A 17,968-nucleotide genomic window follows, 5' to 3' on the forward strand; every position below is an offset into this window, starting at 1 on the left:
TCCGTGGCAATAGCGGGCAGCGAGTCAGCTATACGCAGACAAACATAATGCTGCGAAACTTTCCGAGGGAGATGAAGCCTGGTTTGAATCAAGTGCTACCCGCCGCGGTGGCTCAGTGCCTTTGGCGTCGTGCTGCTGAGCCCAAGGATGCGGGTTCGATCTCGGCCGCGGTGTCCGCTTTCCAGATGGAAGCGAAAAGCGAAAACGCCCGTGTGTCGCGAGATTTAGGCGAACGTTGAAGATCCCTTGCAGGCGGTCACAATTAGTCCGGAGCCCTCCACTACGGCGCGCCTGATAGCCCAAGTGAGCTTCGGCGCGCTAGACCCCACAATCAATTAATAATCAAGTGATGTCGCTGATCGTCGTGTTAAAGGGTTAAATGTACTGTAGAAAGTGAGTTTCGTTTGAAATTGAGCGGGAACGAGGGAGCCGCTTGGGAAATGAAATAATGTAAACAACAATGGCGCAGCACAATGTATACTGATGAGAGTGATTCGAAGAAAATAGAAGCAGAATAGATGCAGACACTAGAACAGGACGACGCTGGACTTACAACCGACTGTATTAAAAAACTGGACTTCTTCCAAACGCAGGCTGCGCATGACCAATACTCAAGTACAGTTGCCTTGTAATCGCTTTGTAAGTGAGCCGGTTCACAACAAGAAACGACTAAAAACAATAAAAGACGCGCACATTACCGGCTCAGAAAAGAGAGAGTGAGAGTGAGAGAACACTTTCATGAGTCTGGCGATGTCAGCCGAGCTAAGCCGCCTGGCCTGCTACGCCAGATGAATGCGGTGACAATGATAATTATAATGATGAAGAGGAACACACATGATTTTGACTCTTTACAAAGCTTGATCAAAGCTTGTGGATTTTAGATAAGCCAATAAAGGTTTTGTAGCACGGCAGGCACGTTTAGAAGAATTCCAAGGACCTAATACGTCCCTCAGTTCTAGTCTATAGGGAAAGCGGCCGGCCCAGAGACACTGTGAGACATACTCTTAGCGTACTAAATCGCGCACAGTCACAGATTAGGTGTTTCAGATCTTCACGCACATCACACTGTGGGCACAGTGGCGAGGTGGATTGGTTCATTTTGTAACAGTAGTATCGCGTGTAGGCGACGTAAATCGCTAGTTTTTGAGGCTTGAAGATTCCACGCTGATACACCGCTGATATCCTGTTGTCCTGATATAACAGGCCTCTAAAATATCACGCTCAATCTTGATACAACCGCGCCCTTGACTTCAAAGTTTTTGAACAGTGGTATGCAGCCACACTTACAATGAGCTGGCATATGGCCCTCGAAGCGAAGAGAAGCCCTGGCCCTGTCATTATTACACCGACCAAACAGGGCCACACGTGCCCAGAGCCGGCAGTGATTCACCAGCGCCATGCTGAGCTTTATTTTCTATCTGCTTCTCGTGACAAAGAGCAGACTAAAATATCAGCATCCTCCCGGCAGCCCAACCGTCTTTATAGCTCTGCTAAGCCTACCGTGCGGGCCAGCCCCCCTTCCTACCTCGCCTCGACATGCTCGACGGCAACCACAGAACTAATCCGCCCCCCTCCCACGTGGCTATACTATGGATGGGCTCTAGTTGGGCAGGGCATGTCGGTTAAGGGCGCACGGACCGGGGAAGGTACACACGGTCTTGCACTGAGTGTTCCCGCGTCGATTGACGATAATGCCAACGGTCGTTTTCATGTACAATTCGGACATGCAAAAAAAAAAAAAAACTGCGACGACAACACTGTCGGGTTTCGAATTTCAGCGCGATTTCAGATTTTCACAAGACACTTGCTCAGGTAAGTGTTCGCTTATACGTGGATAGTGGCAATCATGACGGAGTCCATTGTTTCTTCATCCATTGTCCGTTGTTCGTGCAGCGACAATATCGCTTTCGCCAACGATGGTCGATTTTTGCTGATTGCGACGCTGGCAGCTGACGATGCACTGACGCCATGGAATAAACCGTCTTGGCCGTAAAATTGTATGCTATGTGAAGCGGAGAAGTAGGACAACAATGTGTGTAAGCTAGAGCAAAGTATACTGAACGAGAGCAATGACACTCTCGAAGTCGTACGTCGAAGCAAAAAAAAAAAAACACGTGTGTATAGGCAAACATATTTACCACTGACACTAATGGCACGGTTTTTCAAGGAAGGAAGCTAACCACAAATGCATAAACTATGCCAACAGTGTTGTTTAAATTTAAAATAGAGATAGGATTGGTTGCTACGAAAACAAAACATATCATGTATGCCAAGAATAGTGCAGAGAATCCCTGTGCAGATTCTTGTGACAAGAGAATGCAAAAGCGTTGATTCCGGCAAGGTTCGTCAACGAGTCTTCTGCCTATGTCGACGGTAATCCTGCAACCTTGACATCGAAATGGCCCCATTTTCCTGCTGCAGAACGGACTATCCATGCTGTTGCGACACTGCCTCCACACAAGCTGAAGACTGCAGTCGAGACGCTACGACCGTGGCCACGTGTTCTGCTTTATTTCTGGTGCATCGGTTGAGCCCCACCACGTCAACCAGCCGGTTAGATGAGGTAAAAACAGGAGCAAGATAGCTCAACTCAACCTCGCCCCCATCCACGTTGGAGAATCACCCAGGAAAACACCACCTGCCTGGAGGTTCTTTAATCGACGCCCGCCCAATACCCAAAAACATGCACCCCGCGAAGCTCAAGAGCAGGCGAGAAGCACGTGCCAAAGTAGTCAACAAGACGCTTCAATGCCTAAGCCCTAACAGAGTATACCCTACACAGATGTATACCGTACAGGTCCGTACAGGTGAAGTGGTAGGCGCGGCATGTACTGGGGACAACTCTAGAGGCACTTCTCTTCACACCACTACAGAAGAAGAAATCCCTATTGGTGAGCAGGTGGCCATTGCTCTCGCCTTTATCCAGCACCCTCGTTGCATCTACACCGACTCCCGGCCAAGACGCCTGCCGGGTGCATTTGCTGCTAGGCTCAGCCATCACATCTACGACATCCAGGTGCCACATCAGGAGCTAAGCGGACAATTAGCATCATCTGGACTCCGTCCCATGGCGATACCGAATTGAGGGGTCATTCCCGAGCCCATGGCTTCGCACGCGAAGAAGCTGACGCCCGTGCCATGGTATTGAGGGATGAAGGTCCATAAGAACGACTGGACCCAGCCACCCCGCTATTCACCTTCAAGAGCATTTCAAAACGCTATTGGGAGTGTAGAGCGCCGATAAGGAGAGAGAGACGGCATCAGACGTCTTGCCGCAACAGGAACCTCATTTTATTCTCCGCGCGTGGCTCGGACTGCTCACGAAAGCACCCGCGGTAGATGATGGTGGTGATGATGATGATGGAGCGTAGACGATGTTTGTGATGAGCGCTGCTGTGGTGATGATGATGATGCCGCTACAGTAGCAACGGCGCACTCTACCACACCTCACCATTTGCTAGACAAGGGGGAACAAGCCAAGTGGTGCATGCTCCAAAGCAACTCCTACCCAGCACCATCCAAACTGAACGTGCATTACCCCTCACCCTCACGCGCAACTGCCAACAGGCCCGCGGCACCATCTACCACATGGTCCTGGTCAGTCCCAACCATCCGGCACCTCAAGACGCCGCACGACTGCGAGAGCACCCCAACCCTGGGAGACAGCCATCAAGGTCTCGGACGAGAAGGGTCAGCGCCAGCGGGTGAGGCTTGCAAGGCCAGTGTGACCCCGGACGTTGGGACCAGCCCGGCATGACCAACCGAAGTCATCTTATGGCTGCAATAAAGTCTGTTCCTCTTCCTTCTGATGCAGGCGCTAGGGAACGCGCAGCCAACGGAAATTCCGGAAACGGCTTTTCTGGACCCCCAACCAAGCCAATATAGTAGCGCTTTCGCGATGAACTCTGCGTAGAATAGAGGCGAATAAATGCACGGAGTAGGCAGGAGCAGCGCTGCTAACGTGGCCCACCTAAGGCCCCTAAAATAACGCGAAGGTGAAACGAAAACAAAGAGGGTCTTCGTCCCGCCTCTGACGAGCCGCACAACTGGCATACCGCGGGGAAGTGACCAACGGTCCTATGGCAACAGACTACGTCACACATGGTACTGGAGTGGCTGATTGGCCGCGTTGCTTGGCCATAACATAAACAGCGCAGCTGAGACGCGGCAGAAGTAACACGCGAGCGCTAGTAAGAGTCGCGCCTTAGCCCTGTCCACGCCTCGGCCGCGCTGTTTTTTTTTGTTTTTTTTTTGTTAATTACACCACCCATCTCAACGCTATCCGGAGTGGTTAGCACTGATCAACACATTTCGTACTTCCCTGCCTTTGTCAGGATAATCAAGATAATCGTAATATGATCTTGATTGATTGATTGATTGATTGATTCTAGGGTTTAACGCGCCGACGCAACGCAGGCGATGAGGCGCGCCGTAGTGGAGGACTCCGGATTAATTTCGACCACCTGGGGATCTTTATCGTGCGCCGAAATCTCGTACACACGGGCGTTTTTGCTTTTCGCCTCCATCAGAAAAGCGGCCGCCGCGGCCGGGAATCGAACCCGCGACCTCGTGCTCAGCAGCGCAACGCCTTAGCCACTGAGCCACCGCGGCGGGTGTAATATGATCTGATCTGATTGTAGGGTTTAACGCACCGACTCAACGAAGGCGATGAGGCGCGCCGTAGTGGAAGGCTCCAGATTAATTTTGACCACCTGGGGATCTTTAACGTGCGCCGAAATCTCGTGCACATTGGCGTTTTTGCTTTTCGTCTCCATCAGAAATGCGGCCGCCGCGGCCGGCAATCGAACCCGCGACCTCGTACTCAGCAGCACAACGCCTTAGCCACTGAGCCACCGCGGCGGGTAATCTTAATATGATGATGTGCATCATATTTCATGACCAGCGCGTCAAGCTGGTCTAAATATGATGCTGTGCATCATATTTAGATTGGCTTGATTATGTTGACAAAGGCAGGGAAGGTCATGCGCAAATGTTTTTCTTGTCTCCGATATCATACGTGCACTACAATGCGTTTTAACAGCTGCCGTTAGCGTATGGGGCACAACACGCCTCCTCTCTCTCTCTCTCTCTCTCTCTCTCTCTCTCTCTCTCTCTCTCTCTCTCTCATTCACACACGCAACTCTCTCAAGTTCTGTATACTTATAAGTAATCATTGGGTATAAATTATATCCATAACTTTCTTTGGGTGCTCTAGTTTTAATGCGGCCAGTAAAGTCTCTACTGCCGATCCCATTCGACCTAGCCTCGGTTTCGACCGTACGACTCCCGTTTTCTCTTTTTTGTTTTGGCGCGAGTAGCCCTGGTTTCATAAACAAACAAGGCTACGCGTGCTGCCGTAGTTTTATGCACACGATTGAAAGACTTCTTTGTGGAGATATAGAAGGCCACATTTTGCAGCCCCAGGCTCCCACGTAGAGATTATACTCCTGTTTTTTAGGGGCGAAGCTCCTTAGGGCGTGGGTCTGTCCATCCTCGACGTATGTATGTAGCCACCTCTAGTTTAGTTCTTGGATTGTTTACTAGATGGCGTGGCTACCTCTAGTTTAGTTCTTGGATTGTTTACTAGATGGCGGTACTTGTATATGATGAATAGATGCGCTTGGATTGTTTACTAGATGGCGTGGCTACCTCTAGTTTAGTTCTTGGATTGTTTACTAGATGGCGGGGAGCGTTGTAATAAAATCCGTCCGCTGTTGTCGCGCGCTCGGAGTCGCCCGATGGATAAGGCTGCAGATGTGCGAGCCCGCGAGGCAGAAGCGCTCCGTGAAGCTGCGCGACGCCGCCGCCAAGATCCTGCCGTACGAGAGCGGGAGGCCGAAGCGTGTCGTCTGGCTGCGCGACGACGCCGCCAAGATCCCAGCGTTCGAGAACGAGAGGCCCAAGCGTTACGGCAACGGCGCGAGGACCCTGCCGTACGCGAAGCGGCACGGCTGCGGCGCGAAGAGGATCTCCAAAACGTCAGAGAACGGGAAGCGGCGAGAAAGCGCGCGTATCGGCAGGCAGACCCCGATACAGTGAGAGCTCGTGAGGCGTCTACAAAACGCATCAGGCGAGCTCAGCCCCAAGGTGCCGACGCGCGGTTTAAGCGAGACTTTCTAGACGTTACGTTCGGACACAGATGTGGTGGGCGAACTTTCACTGAAGAGTCACGGTTTTACCGATGATTTCCCCTCAGGAGCTTCGCCCACTCATCATCATTCACCCCGTGGATATGCTGTGAATTTTTTTTTTTATTTATGAAATGCATAGCTTTAACATTACATCGAAAAGTGGCAGCTCTGAAGCCTTCGCCGGCCCGCCATCACTGGTACGCGCCACGCAAGAAAGGAGAACGGATGCATTTTGTCACGAAGGGCTAGGACACTGGCCAAGTCACTTGAGTGGGCATGCACCGTTTCCCTCCCGTCTCCCATGCCCTACCCGCGTGCCAGTTTGCAGAACTGTACTGTCAGGTTTAATTCTTCGCACAACAGTGGGCGTCCTGCTGCACACAGAACAAGGTCAGCTCGGGCGCTTTTAACATGACGACGTTTAAACGGTCGACATTATTTATTTCGTAATTTTCGTCATGCTAAGACGAAAGACCTTCTCCCAGACTCGCTTGCTGGGAGGAGGTCTTGCTGCGGAGACTTCGCGATGGAGTGGCCCTCTCTCGGGCTGTGATCCGGGCGTGGCCACCACTATACCATGCCCCGTTGACCAACAACTGCCCCTTCTTTACGGCTCCTGCCGAGGAGGCTGACCCAGAACACCATTTGTGGACGCTCACTTCATTGGATGAGGCGAGAACTCGACACCTTCGAGGCACAGGCCTCCACCCTGGCAGACCACCTGACCTCCATTGGTGAATATGGGGGCTGCACCACCGTTTCCTTCTTTCGTTCCTCCGCGAAACGGGAGCCAACATATATACCTGTAATGTAGGCTTCATGTCATAAGGCATACTATCGCAATTAAAAAAAAAATTCACAGCATATCCACGGGGTGAATGATGATGAGTGGGCGAAGCTCCTGAGGGGAAATCATCGGTAAAACCGTAACTCTTCAGTGAAAGTTCGCCCACTACATCTGTGTCCGAACGTAACGTCTAGAAAGTCTCGCTTAAACCGCGCGTCGGCACCTTGGGGCTGAGCTCGCCTGATGCGTTTTGTAGACGCCTCACGAGCTCTCACTGCATCGGGGTCTGCCTGCCGATACGCGCGCTTTCTCGCCGCTTCCCGTTCTCTGACGTTTTGGAGATCCTCTTCGCGCCGCAGCCGTGCCGCTTCGCGTACGGCAGGGTCCTCGCGCCGTTGCCGTAACGCTTGGGCCTCTCGTTCTCGAACGCTGGGATCTTGGCGGTGTCGTCGCGCAGCCAGACGACACGCTTCGGCCTCCCGCTCTCGTACGGCAGGATCTTGGCGGCGGCGTCGCGCAGCTTCACGGAGCGCTTCTGCCTCGCGGGCTCGCACATCTGCAGCCTTATCCACCGGGCGACTCCGAGCGCGCGCCAACAGCGAACGGATTTTATTACAACGCTCCCCGCCATCTAGTAAACAATCCAAGAACTAAACTAGAGGTAGCCACGCCATCTAGTAAACAATCCAAGCGCATCTTTTCATCATATACAAGTACCGCCATTTAGTAAACAATCCAAGAACTAAACTAGAGGTAGCCACGCCATCTAGTAAACAATCCAAGAACTAAACTAGAGGTGGCTACATACATACGTCGAGGATGGACAGACCCACGCCATAAGGAGCTTCGCCCCTAAAAAGGAATGCATTTTTCGTTAACTTGGCAGCAGTGCGTATTTTTCTGTTGTATTTTGAATGTACTATGACTGTAAACATTGTCTGTCAGAAATAAACTGAATTGAATTGAATTTTGTCACGAAGGGCTAGGGCACTGGCCAATTCTCCCGAGTGGGTATGCACCATTTTCGCCCGTGTCACCCGCACTGCCCACGCGCCAGTGTTCGGAACTGCGCTGCTCTGTCAGGTTTAAGTCCTGACGCAACAGTGGTGGGCGTTATGCTCAATGCAGAACCAGCTCATATCGGACGCTGTTAACATGAGCTGATATCGTTTAAACGGTGGTGATTATATGCGAGGTAATTTTCTCCCGCTGGGTAAGTGGCTTGTCTAACCTTACCTAGTCTGAGTATCTGCGGACGTGCCTGTTTCGGTGGCTGTGACATTGCGACCCCTTGTGAGCTACGTGCTTCGCCAACCTCAGTTGCTGCAACGTTGGGTCGACGAAGCCCACTGGATAGCACGACCGACATCGCCTCGGTGTGTTCCTGCAACACGGAATTGTTCCAATGGCGGACTCCAGGGAGTCCCTCGCCGTCGACGAGAAGGGTGACCCGGGCTCCCCAGTGAGCGAACGGAGTTGTGCAGAGGCGATACCGGTTACACCCAGCGACAGCAGCGGCGTGAGCGGCGACACGACAAACCCGTTTGAAGTGGATCCCGGGAATCTTACGCAAACATGCTCATCCCCGTCGATGTTCCTGTCAAGAAGCCCAGCGACGCCTGAGTTGGACCGGTCGTTCCGTTGGTCCATCGAGCAAATGTCTGCTCTTTGGCCAGTCGACATCGACGAACACGAACTGAGCCATCGGCAAGCGGATGGGAGTGACATGGTGTACGAACAGCGGTGCCAGGAGGCCGTCGACGTGTTCTTCTCCCAGAACGAGATCGTGCCGTCTCCACAGGGGTCAGTGGAAGAGTCAAGTTTCCTGCCAGCAGGCGCGAGCAACGGCGGTCCGGGGCAGACCACGACTGCCACCGTGGGCACCCAAACTGTAATATCTGCGCCTCCGGATAGTGATTTGCTCCGAGTACTCCTCAAGTACCACGCGTTCCGTGTCGCCCATGGCACGCAGGGGCCCGCAGCCGCTCCAAGCGCTTGGCGTCTTTCCGCACCGGGCCAGCTCGTCTGCAGCAACGTCGCCGTGGAGAGGGCGCAGACCCCCGACAGGAGCAAGACAGAATGCAGCCTCCCGTCGGATGCCGCCATGGAGAGTCCGCCTGCTAGCGACGGGCCTCAGCATTCAACTCCCATTGGCCCGTTGGAACCTGAACCCCACTGGAGCCTGAGTCCCATTGGATTGGAGTCCCATTGGAGCCGGCCCGCAAACCCCGAGCGTGAAGGCGCGCAGCGGTCGCCCGCCCGCCGCCAGGATAGGGAGCAGCTCGAAGGGCAGCACAGCAGGATGCAAGTCGACTCGTCCGCTGGTAAGCTGACATGCGAGGAGTCCACCATCGAAATAAGCGACCCAACAATGCCTACGGCCCCCGAAAGCTCGGGCGACATGCTTCCCACCGCTTCCCACTCGCCACGTTGACGGAGGACGAACCGAACAGAAAAATGGACAAGGCCTCAGCGTTGTCCTAGCTGCTAAGAAAACAACGAACTGCCTGCTCATACCTACGCCCATTTTTTTCTCTGCTGGCTGCCCCTACAGGCAGTTAGATCTAGCGCCGCAGACAGCTAGATTGTAGCCCTGAACGTGAGACGTGAATGCACCTGGACTGAATCGGAAGGACATAACAAAACTGAACGAGTCTGAAGAAGGGTTCTGACGTCAGTTTAGAGTTGTAATGAAGCACTTGGTCTGAAGAAGGGATGGAAATAAACTGTTAATGTTCGTTTTTTTTTTCTTTTGGGGATTTATTGCCGCGTCTCAGCACAAAACGAATTTATTAATACTCTGCCGACCTATATATGGTTTTTCAACCGTTTCGAATCCATTTTCTTTTGTTTCTTTTTACTCTTGCGCATTTATTCTGCTTTCGTGCTTGGATGCTCGCCGCGTGTTGCGTTTTCGGTGCGAGTTTCTCGTTTTATGTGCATCTGCGCGCTTATATACCTTCCAACGGCATTGAAAAGCCCTCGTCGTGTACTGTCATGGGGGCCGGAGCTGCACTCAACCTTGGCAATTTATCTTGCGCCGATGCTTAGGTATTTTGACAAGGCCGGAGAAAGGAGGAATAGGTGGAGGGGGGGGGGAGGGGAAGGATCAGTCCAGAGGGGAAGGGGCGAAGAACAACCGTTCATCTGCCCTTTCATTTCTCCCGAGGCAGCCGCGGCATCGCGGGCATTCTATACAGGTTAGGATTGCGTTAATGAAGGGGGTCAACGTCGGCAAAACTTACGCGTAGCTCCGCAGAGCCGCATTGATCTGTCAACCGAGTGAGCGATAAAAGAGCACGAAGGTCGAGAGGCGATGACTGTCACGGCCGCTGATCGAGGGGCCATGGGACTGATTGATTGATTGATTGTAGGGTTTAACGCGCCGACGCAACGCAGGCGATGAGGCGCGCCGTAGTGGAGGGCTCCGGATTAATTTTGACCCCCTGGAGAACTTTAACGTGCGCCGAAATCTCGCACACACGGGCGGGCCGTGGGACAGCCTTCCAGAGAGCTGCCTTCGCAACGATGCCGACGTTGCCAGAGCAGTATTGCGGTGTTACCACTCCATAATTGGAATGACTCCGGATTCATTCCACTATTTCGGATGCCGGAATGAAGTGAGGAAAAGGCTTGGAGGAATAGAATGGGAAAAGAATTAAGCGCCTTTTGTTCGGAATGGAATGGAAATAAAATGCAGAGTTTTAGACGACGGCGTCACCATTGCTGGCGCCTTCCTGCGAATTAAAGGAGCCATGAAGAGAAAACACAAGTTTGGCTCATTCGAAAGATTGCCTCGTTAGAACCATACCGACACCACTTTTAACGCAAACTTCGCTCAGATAAGCTACATAATTAGGAAAAAATGGAACGACCACGCGACCCACTAGCTCATTTCCCGCAACAGAACCTATGATGTCATACTAGAATGCTCTGCGAGTGGCGGAGGCCGGCAAAAGCAAACGCAAGTTATGCAGGGCTTACCAGTTTGCATAGTGAGCTATATGTCCGTGAAACTTACTGCACATTCATTTTATGACACTAAAAACGGTGGAGTAAACGGTTGAAGTTCTGAACAAACACGCAAACATGTACGCCAACGCGTACGAAACTACCGCCGGCCGAGCTGGACTACTCGCCGTCGCGCAAACGAATTTTCGGGTTCGAGGCTCTTCGGGGCTAACGAACCGTTCTACTAGCACGCACAGCCGCGACCTTGCTTGGTATCTTAATTCCTTGACAGGAACTTGGCGTCACATCGCCAACCAGCAAAGGTAAAAATAGAAACGAGGGGAGTAAGGAACAGCAAGCAGCGGCGAGATGAGATAGTGCCACTCGTCGCAGAAGTTTCGGAATGGTGGTCGTGTTGGCTTGCTGCTGTCGTTACGAGCTCGTTTTCAGTTTACAACCACTGAAAACTTCAGTTTGTTCGAGTATTTTACAATAAAATTTCGTTGCTGCGTCCTGAAATGCCTATGTAGTACAGGCAAATCGTCGAGGGAGTGCGACACCCCGCCGGTGAAGATATCTCCTTTCATGCGCTGCCCAACGACGAACTTCGGCGAAGCAAGTGGCTACGTTTATTGAACTTTGCTAACGGAGGAGAAAGGGAGCTAAATGAAGTACGAGTATGCTCGCTTCATTTCCAACGAAGTGATTACGGCAGGGACCCTTACGTTAGCTCACTCCTGGGACATGCGGCCTCTCGTCGCCGACTTCGTCAAATCGCCGTCAAAGTGCTCTGAGCTCGGAAAAAAAAATCCCTACACACCGCGCATTGGCGCTCTCATCTTTCTGGTCGGAGCAGAGAGCTCGCGCGAACGGCTTTCCATACACGACACCGGCCAACTGGCATAAGCGATACTGCTACTGAAATTGAACTATTATTAACCGCAATAAAAATACGGCACATGCGTACCAGTCTGTATTCGTCCGTTGCGATGGGGCTGACGGGGCAGCGGTGAAGACGGCTTGGCGTTCATCTGTTGTGGGTTTCGCGGAATGGTCGCTTTCCGGTCCATCCGAGTATCGCACAACTCCTGTCGCTCGTGCACTTAGAAGCATTGAGCGTTCATGTGGTGTGAGGTGGTTAAATGCAAGCACGAGCTCCTCTTGCGAGCTTTGTTGTCCGGATAAGGCGATTCCATGACTAGGGCTGCGGGTGTACTACGTTTTACTAGTATTTTTAAAATGGCCGCCGTCTGGGTTTCGGCACGAGTTCCGTTTTCTGTTTGATTACCGCGTGTGGGTGCTATATGGAGTCGACATACTAAGCATCTGTTTCATGGACCGGCTCATATGACGCCATTGTTCACGTCACGAAATGTACAATCTGGCGGGAGATCTTAAAATTTGGCTTAAATTGCCTTATTCCTCAGTGAATAAAGCATCGTGTGCTTCCGGGAAAGCGCTTGGGCGACTATGAAACACCTAATCTTTCGAATAAAACAAACTTTTGTTTTGTTTAATGAAATGAAATTTATTGAAAGTGAACTGTTGCTCCTGGCTCTTCGCCGTTGGGAATAGAGGCAGCTCTCTTGCTCGCCGCTTGTTCACCACGCTACCCGCATGACGGAGGCGACGGAGCTCGGTTGTGGGACGCCTTCGCCAATGTAACAGTGTTTAGGTTAATAATGCTTAGGCCTTCAACGCCGTTGTCGCGATGGCTACGACGTGCACTCAGCTGCCCCCGTCGTTACTTGCCTTAATGCGGCAGTTTGAGGTCCACACGAATTTTTATTCATGCTCCTTCTTTCGAGCCAGTGCGTGATCGAACAGGCGCTTGTTCTCGGGTGCCAGGTGCTCATTCCTCATAAAACGTTATTCTTGGGGAAACCAAATGAAGTCCTAGTCAAGCGGGCTCTTTGTACGTTGGAATTGGGAGAGTGATAACAATTGCCTTCGGTTGGTTGGTTGGTTGGTTGTTGTTGTTGTAGAACTTTTATTGTGCGTACCCACGTGGGGGATTGGCCAAGAAGCTGCCTGTAATAATTAGGCTGTGACCCGGTTTATTTTAGAGAGAAAAAAAAAGTACGAGAAAAAACATTGAGAGTAGAAAAAGAAATCTTTGGATAGAACAGGATTGTCAGGAAAAAAAAAAAACTTGCGAATGAAGGCATAGCTATCTAGCAGGGCATCCGGCCTGTCGCCGCAACAAAGGAATGAAAGGCGATCACGACATCTCTGTGGCAATATCCTATGACGGAAGCACCCAGGGAAAGAAGAACGGTTAAAGATAAAGGGAGATTCAGCCGATTAAACGTGTATTCAAGGTGCCTGCGTCGCATCGAGGAAAAGCTGCGGCAATTTAAAAGAAAGTGTTCTATTGTTTCAGGGGCCTTGCAGAAAGGGCATTGAGGAGATAACGCCTGACCAGCTTTGTGTAGATAAAAATTTAAAGGGGGGATTCTGCAACGAAATTTTGTGATTGCGACCTCACATTTACGAGATTCGCAGAATTTAGGCTTCCATAAGTGAGAGAGGTGAATATAGTCGGAACATGAACGAAGGGCATCTTGCCGATTACTTTGTAAAACTTGAAGGCGCCTGAACCTCGCCCCCAAAAGAAAACTGTCAATTGGGCAATTCACGACGGCAGGACCCCCAAGAGCCAAATTGGCTAATTGGTCTGCCATTTCATTGAAGATTATCCCTGCGTGACCAGGGACCCACACTAACCGGATCTCGCGAAGCTGGTAAGGAATGAATGAACGGAATGACCTGAGAATGGAAGAATCTTTATCATTTGTTAGAGCAGTGCACACGGAGAGAGAATCCGAAAGGATAACCACCCCCGCAAATCTGTGCTGTAGTTTATTAAGGGCTAAGATCATCGCCAATAATTCTGCCTGAAAGATCGGGGCATAGTCTGGCAGCCTGATTGAGAAGGACCAATCTAGAGACTGAGAATATATTCCTACCCCAGCCTTCTCATCACTTTGCGAGGCATCTGTGGCAATGACGACATCAGTATGAAGAGTGGCCAAGTGATCTTCAAGTAAATGATTGAGTAATCGGGCCGGCAATAATTTCGCATGCGAAGGAAAAATGTTGCCCAAGCTTATGTCGACAGGCGACAAATTATCAGAATAGGGCTGGAGTAGAAAAAGATCTGCACGAAGAGGCTGCAGCCATGCCTGAACGCAATCCAATTGAGGACGCTGAAATCGGGGCCACGTAAATCCTCGAAAAAGGTCAGGCCTCAAGAGGAAAATGGGTTGAGCCTCGTATAATGGAGATTCAAACAGTTTTAGAAATGTTACAGCAGTTAACAATTTAAATCGATCCAGAAGTGAAGGCAACCGTGCCTCAAGGTACAATACAGAGTTAGCTACATACTTTGGCAACCCTAAACATAAACGCAACGCCAATCTCTCAATAAGAAATAGGGGATGGAGCTTGTACGTCGCGCAGCCAGAAAATAACACGCAACCAAATTCCAATACTGGGCGAACATAGCAACGATAAATCATTAGCAGGGCGTCTCTACGCATACCGAATTTATGATTGCATAGCCTACGCAGCACTCCCGCAGATTTTTCACCTTTGGCAGCAATGTGCGAAATATGAGGACGCCATGTGAGGTGTTCGTCATAAATTATACCCAAATATTTAATTTCCGTGACCTGAGCTAGGGATGGATTGCAACCGGTATGTTAGACGTAATGACATAGGGTTATTGCTGGGAAATACTATAACGGCACATTTACTGACATTTAGCGAGAGGTGTAACGTGCTAAGCCAATTATCCAGGACAACCACATAGTCCTGCAGTCGCTGATATAACGCTTGGATGTCCCTATCAGCCGAGAAATAAGCAATATCATCGGCATACACATAGGTAGATATGCCGTTCTGTATTGGGATAGAACTAAGGAGTAAGTTAAAAATAACTGGAGAAAGAACTGATCCCTGAGGAACTCCACGAAATTGGTGGTACTGGGATGTCGATAAACCGCCCTTGGAACAAAAAAATTTCCTTCCCTTTAAAAACTCACCAATCCAGGAGCGGATGTACCCTGGAATCTCGCTAGATGCAAGGCGTGACATCAACGTGCTGTACTCTACGCTGTCGTAAGCCTTTGCTATATCTAGGAGTACGCTGCGGGGAACCTAATAATGCTGATAAGCAACGCACTTCATCTAATGTCGCTCAGAAGTTGGTACATCTTCGCCTATTGATGCACCAGAACAGGCGAAAATGAGCATCAGGAAACCAACTCGAGTATATGATATCAGAGTTCAAATAAAGGAAAAGAAATGGACTTGGGCTGGTCATGTATAGTGAGACGAACCGACAACAGGTGGACCACCAGGGTAACAGAGTGGATACCGAGAGACGGGTCTAGAAGAAGGGGAAGGCCAACAACTCAATCTAGGGACGAAATGGGGAAGTTCGAGGGCAAAGAATGAACTCGGGCAGCGCAAGACAGGAGCGGGCGGAAATCGAAGGCAGACGCATTTGTCCTGCAGTGGACCTAAGTAGGTAGTTGTTGATGATGATGATCAGACAAGTCACGGCTAAAAAAGCGGCATGAGCAGTCCAAAGCGTGAGGCTCAATTCGGCTGAATCATTTTGCCGGAACATGCGTCCCGTCTGCCAAGGCTGATCGCTTTTTGATTACGCATTCGCGACTGCTTCTTTTCTTTCCCTGGCTTGTTACGGACACATTGCTATTATTAGAATTTTGCCGTACTTGTAATGGGTAGCAAATGATTTTCCTCCTATAATTTTATTCACGGTGTCGACTCTATCAACTGCCTTTCCAACTACGCAGAGTATACGATTGCTCTTTCGTAAGGAAATGAAAATAGCCCGAATTATTACGCTATGTAGGTCGTTCGCAGTGAATTAATTAAAGCTGTTACTTAAAATAAATAGTGCTTAATTCAAGGCTTAGTTGAAAAAGGTAGGCCCGACCGCGGTGAAAAAACTGTTGGGACGCCTAAAGCAAACCCGCTGCGGTTTCAGAACCCCAAAATGCAAAAAAAGGTGTTATATTGGCGCTTCTAAATTTTTATGGGAGATAAATAGGAACCGAGAAAAAGTGTCCTTAAGAATAAAATAAAAATTATTATCATTATCGTTATGCCATCATTTTCATCACCACCATCATCGTAATCGGCGATTGCCTTGAACCCCTTCACCCTTAGAACACTTCCGAAGCGTCTGCTCTAAAGAAATGAAGCATTGTATTATGCGTACCACCATCAGAGGGTTTGTTGACTTCGCGACAGCTTCGCTGTATATGTCCGCTTTCTCAGGGTCGGGATGGTGGCTAATTTTTTTTTCGTCCAGCTTTCTTCTGGTAAGCATGACGGCGATAATTTATTTTCCATGGCGGCACTCTCTTTGAACCGCAACGAAGTCAAGCAGTGCAAAAACCTAGTCACATTTCAGTCCATCTAGCCAGCAGCAACTTTGAGCGAGCATCAAGCCAACCTTTCCGCGCTGCTTTCCCCTACCGTGTGGTTGCTGCCTCTTTTCTCGCTTCTGCGTTCGGCTCCTCTAAGTTCGCTGACCGTTTAACCTTGAATATATTGTATTCCTCCCTGCTCAAGTATCTACCTCAACCGCAGCAGCCACTTCCGTCCTCAGGGATTACATCAGCTGTAAATTTTGGCAAGTAAGTAGTTCCTATTCTCACCGCTGGTGGCTATTGTGGTGCGCCACGTGCATCCAAGCGCAGACGTGGCACGTGTATGTGGAACGTGGCAACTTCGTAGAAAACGTAGCAAAGAACACAGCGATGGCGTCGCGGCGCAATCTGCATGCAGTCTGCAACATAATAATGAGCCACCGCTGAAACGTGGACAGAGTAAGGCCTCCTCCTTTGGGGGACGTGCAGCCGGAAACGGTGCGGCCGTGTCGGGTGCCCCGAGCCATCAGCCCTTGGAAGCAGGGGACAGCGGCATCAACGAGCTGCGGGGCAGGCTCGATGACGTGTGCAGCGACGTCGAGTCAATCAAGGAGAAGTTCGCTGAACTCGAGGTCATCCGACGTATGGTGAGCACTATCCATGGCACAGTAAAGAGTGAAATGAACAAGATGAAGGAGGAGTTCGCGGTGGTCAACAAACGCATCATGGCAAAGATGGAGAGGATGTATGATTACCTCACGGGCGAAATCGACGCCGCCAGGGAGCGGCCCCGTGCGAGCAAGTTCGAGTGACAGGTGAAGAACTTCTCCAAGCTCAAGGACCAGATGCTCGAGGGCAAGGCCAAGTCATTCTTCAGCGACAACTTCTACGTGGGCATCCATGGCTACAAGATGTATCTCGGCGCTCATTTCAACGAGAAAAACGAAAAGGGCGTCTACGCGTACATCACCAAGGGCCCCTACGACCGGACGCTGCAGTGGCCCTACATGAGACGCAGCACGTTTGTCGTTGGGACATCTTGAAGGTAGCGCACTTAAACACGGACACTAGCGAAACGGACACTAGTTTGTCGTTCCTTTCGCTAGTGTCCGTGTTTAAGTGCGCTAACTTTAAGATGTCCCATATGCATTACCAACTAGCCCAGTTGTCACTTCTACGTTTGCCGTTGTCGACCAGAAGACCAACATGCATCACAAGATGGCTGAGGTCGTGCCCGAGGAGCTCAGTCGCAAGCAGGAGCATTGCTTCCAGAAGCCCACGGACGGCCCCAACGAGGGAATTGGATTCACGGCCCTGATGCCCCTCGAAGAGCTCGAAGATCCGCAGAAGAGCTATCTAATGAACGACTCTTTCCTGCTCCATTTCGTCACCTACGACATATGAGGCAGCTCTCCGCCGGGATGCAGATGTGCAGCGGCACATGAGCTGCCGCATCAGCGACCGCATCCTTGTGATTCTGTCCATCTGGGAGCGAGCAAAATTGAGAGGGGGTGAAGAAATCGGTGCATACTGGCGGCTGTCAACGGTTCTCGCGTTCTTCGCAGTGCTTGCTCGGTTGTTCAAGGTTGCGCGAGCACGTGAATGTCGCGGAGAACTGAATTGTTTACTTTTTTTTCTTTTCCTGCGCCCTTTTCTTGCGGGCCTTTTTCTTTTTCCACGGACTTCCGGTT

At 50.7% G+C, this 17,968-nt stretch overlaps 1 pseudogene; it reads left to right on the forward strand.

Moving 5' to 3' along the window:
* Nucleotides 1–15,451: 15,451 nt before the first annotated feature.
* LOC144155574 (TNF receptor-associated factor 1-like) lies at nt 15,452–17,681 on the forward strand (annotated as a pseudogene).
* Nucleotides 17,682–17,968: the final 287 nt, after the last annotated feature.

This window comes from Haemaphysalis longicornis, unplaced genomic scaffold, assembly GCF_048455015.1.
Source record: "Haemaphysalis longicornis isolate Haplotype H1 unplaced genomic scaffold, Haemaphysalis longicornis Haplotype H1 scaffold_1, whole genome shotgun sequence".
Lineage (NCBI taxonomy): Eukaryota > Metazoa > Arthropoda > Arachnida > Ixodida > Ixodidae > Haemaphysalis > Haemaphysalis longicornis.